The sequence below is a fragment of the Notamacropus eugenii genome, chromosome 5, assembly GCF_028372415.1.
Source record: "Notamacropus eugenii isolate mMacEug1 chromosome 5, mMacEug1.pri_v2, whole genome shotgun sequence".
NCBI classification, from domain to species: domain Eukaryota; kingdom Metazoa; phylum Chordata; class Mammalia; order Diprotodontia; family Macropodidae; genus Notamacropus; species Notamacropus eugenii.
This window is the reverse complement of record NC_092876.1, coordinates 227,281,966-227,294,960: the sequence shown is the minus strand read 5'-3', so window position 1 is coordinate 227,294,960 and position 12,995 is coordinate 227,281,966. Positions and strand designations below refer to the sequence as shown.

Here is a 12,995-nt window from a genome sequence, read left to right as displayed (position 1 = left end):
AAAAAAAGCAAACTTATTTACATATATTTGGTTTCCTATATATTTTATTTTATATATTTTAAAACATGATTCTGAGAAGAGGTCAGTAGAATCCACTAGACTGCCTAAGGGCATAAAAAATGATTATAAACCACTGACCAAGATGAACTTTAAATCTCTCCAGCTTTAATCTTTGTCCAGAAATGTGTGTGGTATTGCCATCTTGTGGTAAGTATGGGTAACAAATCTTTACAGCCAAGTAACCAAAAAGGGAACCAGAATTTTTTTTTTCACATTAGTGTCCCTTTAGTTCAGGGAATCTTCATTTTGATTTTTCGATGTTCAAGTTTCTCAGACCCTGTACGTAAATTATGAAAAAGCAGATTGTATTCAGATAATTTCCAAGATTTGTAAAACGTTATTTTAGAAAACTTAAACTCATAAACAATATAATTAAATTGTGTTCATTCTTACAGAGACAGTTAGGAAATGAAATGTTTTTGTTACTGGATTTAAACAGCATAGAAAGAATAGTTAGCGGGAATATGTTATATTGTGGTTTCTCTTTCAGGAAATGAAATAATTGAGAATAATGTCATGGTAGTATGTTATAGTGGAAATTATAGGACTCTTTCAAATCAATTTATCTCCCCAAGCCTCAGATTTCTTAGCTATAAAATAATGGTGTTAGTCTAGGAGGTTCACTCCAACTCCATGTTTATAAGATGGTTTTCATAAATTAGATAAAAAATTTAAAAAATGAAACAACAGTAATAGCAAAGAAGAGGTGTAAAAAAACCTGCAAAGAAAATTACTTCAAGAAAATAAAGTCTAAGTTTGTGTATTGTTTAAAGAGTTGTGATTAAAAACAGAATTGGGTGTCTAACTTTTTTAAAGGAATTATTATAAAATCAAATTAATTTGTCTTTCAAGTTAATATGATTGTTCAGAGGTAAAAATAAGAACCTTCCAACAAAACCACAAAACAGACTTCTTTTGACTAATACCCAGTTGCCTGGGTGACCAACAGGAGTATCCTTTGTTACTTTTAGCTATTCAGTGGAAGGAAGAAAAAGTCCAAGCTGCTCACTGCCTTGGGATATATGCTCCCAGCAGTATTCTATGGCTTCAGACTTCATACAGTTACCACATCCTTCCACTTTGCTTTTTTTTGGGGCAGGGGGGAGGCTGGGAGGGCTTCCTAACAGTTTGAAAAACAGTTTGTTTCCCCAAGAAAATATTTCCCTTCAAATTAAAAACTTTTTCAATGTTTCTAACTCATTACCATTCATCTTGACAAAAGGGTCGATTCCTTGTTGCTACATTTCTACCATAAAATAAGGTTTTTTTTGTTATTAAGACAAGATGCTATAAGTTAGTCCCAAACAAGCATATCTGCCTCCTGTCTTTTTGGAACTAGGGTGCCAGGAGAGAAGGAAAAATCATGAACATTTCTACAGCGAAATACAAAAAGTTGGTTAGCAAGCATTTATTTGAATGGTTGCTACATTACGTTTGGCAGTCTTACTTTGTGGGATAAAATAAAAGAGGAAAAGAAAAAAAAAGTTTTGTTTCCTGATATTAAGTTTGTAATCCGGTCAGGATGAGGTAACAAGATTTCACCCTCTCCATGAACATAATACTGCTTCCTTCCTTCCTTGCTTCCCAATCCTTCTTTCCTTTCTCTCCTCAAATTTATGGCAGCCTTTTTAGCTTTTCTTGCACTTAGGACAATTAACCTTGTGCCTAGTATCCACCACAATGTGTTGCATGGAATAGTCACTTAAGTTCATGTTGATTTGAATTGTTCCAATTTAATTTATAATTCAGTATAATGTATTCATATGGGACCTAGCTGTTCAAATAACATTCCTAAGACAAGGCTCTGACTATGTCAATACCCTCCTCAAAAAGCTCCCTATTGATTGTGGGGTAAAATTCAAATTCTTCTATCTGACATTTCAAGCCCTTCACATTCTGACCCCAACTTATATCTTTCCAAGTTTACATGCAGATTATTCCCTATCATGCTAGGCTCTAGCCAAATTGAACTTCTTACTATTCTTTTTAAATAATTTACCATCTTCCACCTCCATGATTTTGCACAGGACCACCTTTATTATGACGTTATTGTAATATCATGTCTCTTCTTTTTCTGCCTCATGAAATCCAACGTTGAGCTTATTTTACTTCTGACATGAAACCTTTCCGAAATCTTCAGCTGAGAGTGCCCCTAAAATACCTTGCATTTACTTCTATGTATACATATTGTTTCCCCTGATATAATGTAAATGATTTGAGGGCAGGAGCAGCGTCATTTAAATTTTTTAGTGCCTAGTGGCTAGCACACAGTAAATACTTAACAAATTCTTACCAGTAGAAAAAAAATACACCAGAGATTCACTGAATGTTATACAATATATACACATTGAGAACCTCAAGAAACATTAATGGTGGTAATATTCCACCACAGAGAAATCAGATTACTTCTAGGAATCTATGATCTCATTGATGCAGCATTCCCTTCTGTTGTGCTGATCATAATGTACATGTGCCTTCTTAACCCTCTCTGTGTTTCTCTTTGTTTCTTTTTAAAAATACCTTATTTTCTTTCTTTTCCATCTTCTCCGGGATATCCCTGGAAGCCCTGGAACTTTTTCTCAGTTTATGTTATTGGAATACTCATGCAACATTTGGAATGTCTATTTGTTATCTCACTTGCTTGCAGCATCATTGGCTTCTCTCCTTAAATGATTATCCTTGTCCCTGATGATACCTACATTTAAGTTTTGTTTAAAACAGGCCTTTGATAGCACTGTCTGGTTTAAATCCAAATCTCATTTTGTAAGAGAGAAAAATAATTAGGTTAGGTAGCTTGGTTAACTCATACATTCATCTCCCTACTTCCTTTTATGGTCCATCAAGTCTGTCTTAAGTGCCTTCCTTGAAACCACTAGAATCTCAAACAAATGGATTTTTTTTTCTTATCTGATAAACATATAGTTGGGGGATTCTCTCTAATCTTAGGAAAAATCTTTCAACATCTCTATATTCCTGGAGAAGTCTTTTTGAATCCCCTTGGTTCTCATTAATACAATGTTCCTTTGTGCAAACAAAGTTGTTGGGTTGCAATAAACAATTATTTCTTCATTTAATTCACCTCCTTCTAAGCCACTATTTGGTTCATGTAATATTTCTACAATGAGGGAGTGGTATCTTTTCAGAATTTCCTGAGCTAATTGTCCACTATTTTTTCATTCCACTTACAAGAAAATTCACATAACTCTACTATGGACAATGACATCTTTATAGGGTTCCAACTAATCTCTGAGAGTAGTTTATAAGCTGAAAAATTAGCCAGTCTTTCAACATGATATGGAGTAACTTTTCATCAATCTACTAATTCAAGCTTTTTCTGAACACCAAGTTTTCCCATTAAAAAATCACTTTGCTTGACAGTGAATTTGGGCATTCTCCCACTGTTTCTGTCATAGATCTTCTCAACTGAAGCCAGAGCTAGTTGATAGGTTTTCTTCGACACTGAGCTGAGAGATTTAAAAGTTGTGAGCATCTTTATCTTCTCCCTCTTCTGAGATTCCAAAGCACAATTCTGTTGGTAAATGAAATGTGGATGTGACAAAGATCAACAACTATATTGTATTACTTGGGCATCATTTCCGATAGGGTACCAGCTAAATTCTGGTATACTATACATTGATTTATGATATGTTGACATATATTATGATTTTATGTGTGTGTGTTTAGGTCTCTGTTCCTAATACATTCATCAATGTACAATTGAAACACTAGCTATGAGTTTCTTTGAGGATAGAAATGTTTCACTGATAACTCCTTTATATTCTTATATTTCCTTATGTGACTTACTATCAACATTTCTACCTTTATTCAAATAATTTCTGTGAAGGAATCTATACACTGAGAATTACTTCTCCCATTATACTAGTTGGTTCTTGGTTGGGTATACTTGTACATACCTAGTGAAATGATCAATTGCCACTAAGATATAACTAATTTATTTATTTATCTTCTTCCAGCTATTAAAAGTCAATCAATGTAGACAAGTTTCGGAGTTTTGCTAATATTTACATTCACCAAATAGGTAATATGAGATAGTAGCACTTTTCTATGAACACCTCATAAGCAAATTGCACGTCTTGATGACATCTAGTATAGCATTAGACCTATTCTTAGATCCAGCCCACTCATTCCATGTACCTATATCTTTCCTTTCATTCTCTAGTCTGCATTCTTTGAAACCACAAATCCAAATGTGCTCTACTATATCTCTTTAACAGTTAAGTCCCCCAATTCTCCATCATCCTACAAAGATCTTCCAGAACCTCCATAATCCCACAGTTTTTCCTAAACCTTCTTGGGTCTCAGCAACATAGGACTTTTAATTATATATAGATCTTATAAATAAATGCTGGTTTTAAACTTTGGGGACTTGAGTTTCTAAAATGAAACTGAAGTAATATGCTTTTTTCTTGCTACTATGCTTTCAGGAAGCCATCCAAAGATAAATATAAATTGTTATAGAAGAAAACTGTCATGCATATAATTAAGATACGCTTGATAATTTCATATAAGAATTTCAATTTCATTATTTCATCTATTACTATTTTTAATTTTTGAAGAGTGAACATAATCAATGAAACAAAATGTAGCAGAAGCTGTATCATGGTGCCATGAAAGCATATTGGATTATTAGAATTGGAATTCAACTCCTGTCTTTGCCTCTCATTACCTAGGTGACATTGGGTGACAACCACTCTGGGTCTCAGCTTCCTCTTTGGACTAATGAGGGGATTGTATCAGATGACCTATAAGGTCACTTTCAGCAATATGTGTGTATGTGTGTGTGTGTGTATGTGTGTGTGTTTGTGTGATCCTGTGACATCTTGATTAATTGATCAGTATGGAGGGCCTTTATATGCATACTTTTCTATACATCCAGATGATGTGTGTGCCACTTTGTGTGTTTTTCTACATATCTAGATGTTACAGGTCACTTTCTTACTAGGTAAATTAGTTAAATTTTGTAGAGAACTGTGACCAAGTTACATCATGACAGTATTCATGTCTGTTCATTTTGTTGTGTGATAATATATTAAATTCACATGACATAGCATAAGGCCTCTACAAAAGCTGCTTTGACCTTCTGTGATATAGTATTTGCCTACATGAATGTTTCCTACTCTACTCCATGTGTAGTGAAAGTTATTTGATAATGTTACCCATTGCTGGTTAATCTTTCCATTGTGGGAAGAAAGCTGTGCTAATAATATTGGAATGTTGTTTTGACTAATGTTTTAAAAAAAAAAGAAAGAGAGAGAAAGAAAAGGCAGCTATTCAGAAATGCGAAAAGAACCAGGCCTGGGAAAAACTCTGCGGAAACCAAACTGACATTTTTGCTTGCCTCGACGTAGGGAGGTTGGTTGTATATAAGGCAGATGGTAGTGGAAAGGAGTATCAGCAGAGAAATTCTAAATGCATGGGAGTCATTCTTTTTTTTCCAATGCGTGTCACCTTCTTATTCTTTGTGCGTGCAAAAATGAAAGCTGTGGAGAAAAAATTATGCTAAGATCTAATATCAGGTAATTATCCTGCACAATTCTGCACAAAAAAAGAATTGCTAGGGCCATTGTTTCAATGGTACCAGTTGTTGATTAAAATAATCTCCAGTATACTACCCTAACAAGTAAGAAACAGGGAAAGTAAAGACTTAACACCGTCTAAAGATCTTAAAAACCGAAATTCCAATGTAGTTTCAGTGACAGCTAGATATTGGAATGGTGACACTGTCTCCATCATTATAGGGATTGAGAATAGGCCTGTGATTTTATTGGAATAGGTAACTCCCAGACAAGAAAATTCCATCTATCACAGTAAGTCAGCTCCTTTTCTGCAACTCACAGAATTAGAGGGTTACCCAGAGAACACAGAGGTTAAGTGAATTGACCATTGTCACACAGTTAGTATGTAATAAAATTCAGAACTTGAACCCAGCTCCTACTGGCTTTGAGACCAGCTGTATTCCCTTTGCCACATCTGGCTCTAATCTTTCTGATTATAGACAGAACCAAATTATCAGAATAAGTGTAATATAAAATGAGAAAAATATGTCATTGGGTATAAAGTTGTTTTTCTGTAGTGTATGGAATAATAGCAAAAAGTTATGGATGTAATAGTCATGTTATATAATTTATAATGCTTTAATAAATTTGTGATAAGTTTGAATCATAATGTAATTTGAAAACCAAAATTAATTGGTTAAGAAGAGAGGGTTTTTTCTTTCTGTTTTGTTTCTCAAAAATAACTGTGCATGTCTTTAAAGTCATAAGCCAAAAAGTACATGTGAATTTTCTCAGGGTCCTAAATGTATTTCTTTAAGTGATGTAAATGCCTTTGAAGTGATAGAAGAGTACAGATATTATCTACATTCAATGGTCAAACTTAATACAATGTTTACTTAAAGAGTTCAATGAAGAGTATTCTAAATTGTAGCAGCAAACTGTCCTGTATTATTATGATGAACTACATATATGGAAAATTGTTTATGTCCCTCTTGTAAGTTGTTGGTTGTCAGGAAGGTAAAGAGATAAGGAGTTTTCAAACAGGATACCTATCGATAGAAACTGAAAGAGAATGGAGAGTCTAACAAATATAATGCATTGATTGAAAGACAGAAAATTTTCGGAGACAGACATTTTCCCCCTAGAATTTAAAGTCTTTCAGGATGGAAACTGGTTTTATCTCCATCACCTAGTACAGTTGCTAGCACAGAATAGGTACTTAATAAGTGTTTCTGAATGGAAAACTGTGAGAAAATACTCAATGAAAATAAACATGGGAAAATAGTGGAGTACCAATCAAACTTATTCTACATGATTTGATTAGTACCATATGATATCAGAAAATGCCAGATTTTCAGATAGATTATTTGAATTATTTTGGAAAGGTGATACTTTTTATGGGAGAGAGATTAGAGGCTTATGATTTTGGATATCACTACCTATTGAATCTAGAGAGGAATAGATATAAATGATCACATTTTGAAAGGTTATAAACTAAAAGAGATGAGGTTTTACAATCTTACTCGTAAAAGTAAGAGTGGTAAGCTGAGGAAACAACAGGAACTTTGAAGTTAATGAGTTTATTGTAGTAAATAGGGGTTTCATAAGGATTCATATTAAAATTGGTATGCATGTGTATTATTACTCTACACTATGAATTTGTAATAATTTTAAAATATTTGTAATCCTATAAATACCTTAAAAGTATTTCTCTTCAAAAATGAAAACAAACAAAACAAAACAAAAACAGTAGTATATATTCCAATGTGCTGCTCAATACAGGGCATCTTCTTTTTAAGTGTATTAGAAGAGATTAGATAAACTTTGGCAAGAGATATTCCATAGTATATCACATCTACAATCACACAATTACATATTGTGTAACATAAAGAAACCATATCCTTATTGTTTGATATCTTTATTGCTTTTGTTTGATTATAAAAATTAATTTGATAGATCAAAATGTTGCCTTTAAGGTTATTATGCAACAAGATGTCCCTTGTATGTGCCAAAAATCAGGTAAGATTCTGTCAGATATAAACTTCAGGGCAAAGATGTTTGCAATTGTTATAAAAGACATACAGAGCAGAATCAGCGTTTCATAGGATTTCCTTACAAATGGCAAGGTCTTCCCAGTGCTTCTGTTTACAAACAGCATTGTGTGCTCATTCCAAACCCTAGGATGTTACCAGACCAACTCAATGAACTCCATCACTCAAAAGACTTTACTGTATTTATTGGATGGTTAAAGCCAAGTTGATTAAGCATTCCTGTTACCTAGGTTGCTATGCAGTTTGGTAGTCAATCTAGAGGGCTTGCTTATTTTTATACATATCTTGCACAGAAACCGTAGATGGATAATAATCTAGGGCGCAGAACTGAACCAGAGGAGAAGAGAGGGCTAGATTGCCTTTGGAAAACTGCACAATGACCTCAAGTGTATTCCTGAAACAAAGCCCCATTTTTTAATGCTAGTATACTTCCAGCAATGATATTTAGCTATGAGGCATGGAAAACTCCAGTCCCCAAATAATTAAAGGTTGATAGTCACTCAAAGGGCAATGAGGAGCCACATTTCAGGCATAAAAAAAAGCCACAATACATAAAAAACATAATTGCACAAGAGAAACGTTGCATTGAAACAATAAGAAAAAACAAATGACTTGGACATTTTTCTTGTTTACTTCCTACAGATGTAATTGGAATACATTCATCCGCCTGGAGGTTGCTTAATTTTTGTCAACAATAAGGAATAGCCCTAAGCAGCAGATGGGCCTGTTGACTAGTTGTTCTGTTTAATGGTTTAATATCTTATTAATATCATTAAACATTTTTTACTTTATGTAATAAAGCAAGCATTTCCATAAAATAGTATAATTTAAAAAAAGATGATTGCACATGAAACTGCAAAGCTACAATGTAAAATTTGCTATTCCTTTTAAATATACAATGAAGTATTCATGTAAATTTCTTTTTTCCATTTTTTCTTCCCTACCCCTCATGCCCTAGAGATGGCCAGTATTAGATGCAAATAGGTATACGTATATATATATATATATATATATATATATACACACACACACATACACACATATATATTCATATGTGTGCATGTATACATATACATACACACATATGTACATACACATACATACACACACAAGCACACACATATATATGTGTATATATATATATATATATATATATATACACATGTAAAATTATTCTGTACATCTCTTTATCAGTTCTTTCTCTAGTTGCAGATAGCAACTTCCTTCACATGTCCTTTTGAATTAATTTGGGTATTTATAATAGTCGAAATAACTTATTCACTTAAAGTCCTCCTTAAAACAATATTGTTGTTACTATATATAAAGTTCTCTTGATTCTTCTCATTTCATTCTTCATTATTTTGTACAAATCTTTCTATATTTCCCTAAGATCATTGGGCTCATTATTTCTCATAGCATAGAAATACTCTATCACAATCATATACTACAACTTGTTCAACTATTCCCCGACTGATGGGCATCTCCACACTTTTCAGTTCTTTGCCATCACAAAGGGAGTTACCATAAACATTTTAGAACATATAAGTTCTTTTCTCTTTTCCCTAATTATCTTTAGAAATAGACCAAGTAGTGGTATTGCTGGGTCAAAGAGTATGGGCAGTTTAATAACTCTTTCTACATAATTCCAGATTACTCTCCAAAATGGTTGAATCAGTTCACAGTTCCATTAGGAACTATATAAACAAAATTATAAAAGTTTTTTATATAAATATAATCAGATTTAAATAATTGGAGAAGTATTAATTGTTTATAGGTAGCCAGAGCCAATATAATAAAAGTGAAAATATTACTCAAACTAATTCACATATTCAATGCTATCCCAATTAAATTACCAAAAAAATTACTGAATTAGAAAAAGTAATAACAAAATTCATTTGGAAGAACAAAAAAGTCAAGAATATCAAAGGAAAAAATGAAAAAATGTAAAGGAAGAAGGTTAAGTGGTATCAGATCTTCAACTATATTATAAGGCAGTAATTATCAAAACTATTTGGAACTACCTAAGAAACTGAAGGCAGATTAAAGCAATAGAGGACACATACAACTTACAGCAGTAAAAAACTATAATTATTTTGTATTTGACAAGTGTAAAGAGTACAGATTTTGGAATAAGAATTCAAAAAATTATTGGAAAAACTGGACAACAGTATGACAGAAATTAGGCATAGACCAATATCTTACAACATTTACCAAGATAAGGTCACCTGGATACATGAAATAGATATAAAGAGAGATATTACAAGAAAATAGAAACACATGGAACATATTAGTTATCAGACTTATGGATAGGTGAATAATTTATGAATAAAGGAGAGATAGAGAGCAAAGTTAGGTGTTAAATGGATAATTCTGATTACATTACATTAAAAAGTTTTCATTCAAAAAAACATGTAGCTAAGATCAGGACAGCAGAAAATTGGGGGAAAATTTATTAACAGTTTCTCAGATAAAGTTTTCGTATCTCAAATATAATAAAGAACTTTGTCAAATCTGTAAGAATACAAGTCATTTCCGAATTGATAAATATTCAAAGGATGTAAATAGTTTTCTGATGAAAAAATCAAAATGATTTATATATTCATATGAAAAATGCTCTAAATCATTAATTAGAGAAATTCAAATTAATGCCTTTTGTTTTGCACATCTTGGTCATATCCTGAAGTAATGCTCTTTCCCCATTGAACCTGCCTTAGTAATAAAGAAGAGCAATGAAACAAAACTGACCCATCAAATGACAACTTCTGATAGTTTGTGCAATAATCTATCTACCATGATCTTTTCTTTCTACCAAGAGAATGGAAATGTGTTTCCTTGCCTGTCCTCTAGTAACAAAATTGAACAACTGGCTACTTATCCTTTAAGAAACAATGGTTCTCATTTATACCAGAGCTAAATAGTTGCATTTAAGAGGATATCTCCATAATTTATAAAGTAAAACCTAAATAACAGGAAAATAAAGACAGGTATTTAGGGTTATCAAAAATTGTAAGCTTCAAATTTAAATGATCTCTTGTTTAGCATGTTAGGGAATTTCTTTTTCAAATAAGATACTCTGAGGTCCCTTCTTAATACTATAGGAGATGTGGTAATTTGGGACACATCTTATAGCTTATCCATCTAAGACTCATTTTAGCTTGCAACCAGATGTTTTAAATGAAATAATATGTGTAAAGTGCCTGACACATAATAGAAAACTAATAAATGCTTATTCACTTCCTCCATGGAGAGCATATTAAGGTCTTTTATGAACAAAATAATTAGTTAATATTTGCCCTGATTTTTTTACTTTTCAAGATGGGTTCATTTCTTATTTTCTGTAAAACACAGAGGGCTGACATCTCAAGAGAGTATTATACAAAAACTTGAAGGGATTACTAGAATATTTTTGAGGAATTTTTTTTGGTAAAACACTATGGGATGCAGTGAGTAAGAACACTGAACTGGAGTCAAGGAGATCTTACTTGAAATCTTATCTTAAGTATTTACTAGCTCTGTAACTTGGAAAATTCACTTATTTTTCTTCATCTGTAAAATAGGTATAAGAACAGCACCTACCTCACAGTGTGGATCAAATCTGAGCAGCTTTGCAAAGCCTAAATAAAAGATAACCCTGCCATCTATGTTGGTAGTGAAATGGGTTGGCTTTTTCTGGGAAACACTCTTAAACTCATTACAGAATTACAACTTTGGGTCATTCACATTTGGGACTTGAAAAAAGTTTTTTCCTAAACAACAACAGAATATTGTACCATGAATTTTTGCTTAATTTTGAAAGTTGTCTTAAATATTTCTGTACATAGGTAATGTGTACATTTAAAATAAAATCTCTTTTCCCCCTTATGTTGACTTCTGTTGTCATATATGAAGGAAAACTTATCCATTCTCTGTTTCTAATGGATTCAGTATTTAGGAAATTATGTTAATTGTCTGTTGCTGCTTTGTATGTATAGCAATAAATTTAGGGCTACTACGTGATCCAAATACTTAGAATTCTGTCTTCTTGAAAGTTTTATATTATAATCGATCATCTCATTAAAAAAATCACCTGTCGTTGTGGACAATGAGAGGCAAAGTGGAATATTGAATAGGCAGCTGAACTCTGAACCCTGAAGACCTAAGGTCAAGTCCCTCCTCTGGCACATAGTAGCTTTGTGACCATGGACAAATCACTTAACCTCTTATCTCCTTAGGAAATTTTCTAATGCAATACATTTCAAAGATAGTGTACCTTGCACTGATAAAAGGAGTTTCCTCCACAGGGAGTTCCCTACACCATTCAAATCCCAGGTCCAATATCCTATTCTGTTTTAGAATAGCTGTTCCACACCTATCCTATTCTCTCTGCCTAACTCCCTGCCCTCAACCACATGCACACTTTATAAATTCTAATATGATTTTAAAATGTGTATTAAGTTTAATCTGGACAGGCATCAAAAAAGCAACATTGAGTGGTGTCTTACCATCCATGTTTTCAAGTAATGAACAAATGGAACACAACCCTGTACAAATCCCTAAGACACACAACTAACGACTTCCTACCAGATTGACAATGAACCATTATTTCTGGGACTAGTCATTCAAATAAAACTAAAAATTAAACAAGATTAATTCTACATAACATGAATTAAAATGGAAGAAAGGTCATATTTGTATATGGAGCAGGAGGAGTAGATGCTTAGGAATCATTGGATCTAATTATTCAGCTAATTTCTTGACACTAGCTTTCAAAAGTTGAAGCACTTCAATAAATGGTAAATTACACAATTGTAAGTAAGATATTCCACCAGTGATAATCTCTGTTTTGTGTCATTTTGTTGAACCATTTTCAGGCAATATATAGGTTAAATATAAATTTTTTATAGTTTTGTAAAGAGAAATCAACTTGAAATACTGAAGAAAGAAAATCAATATATAATACAATAATTGGACAAGAAAATGACAAGACTTAGTCTAGGGACAAACTGGGAAGACTTCCTGGGAAGTGATTAATTGACATGAATCTTGAAGGGAGGTGGATCCATGGACATGGATTGATAGAAGGGAATAGAAAGGAATGAGCAAAGAAATAAATTTTCTGTGAGATCTACTTATCTAGTTATCTAATGATCTCATAGGATCATTAATTTAAAAGGTGAAAGAGATTCCAGAAGTCCAATCTTTTCATTGTACAGATAAAGAAATGAAGACCTAGGGAGGTTAGAAGACCTCCTCAGGGAGGTTAAGGCATTTACTTTACCAGATATGGGAGTTTAACCTTTAGACTGAGCTCTTTGAGAGCAGAAACTGTCTTTTGTTCTTCTTTGCATGCAAAGTCCTTAGTACAGTGCTTGACACACTTAATAAATGT

General features: G+C 32.8%; 1 protein-coding gene across 1 annotated transcript in view; it reads left to right on the top strand.

The window, feature by feature from the left end:
• LOC140505811 (sodium channel protein type 9 subunit alpha-like) overlaps positions 1-12,995 on the top strand; it is a 127,640-nt gene that overhangs the window by 20,774 nt on the left and 93,871 nt on the right.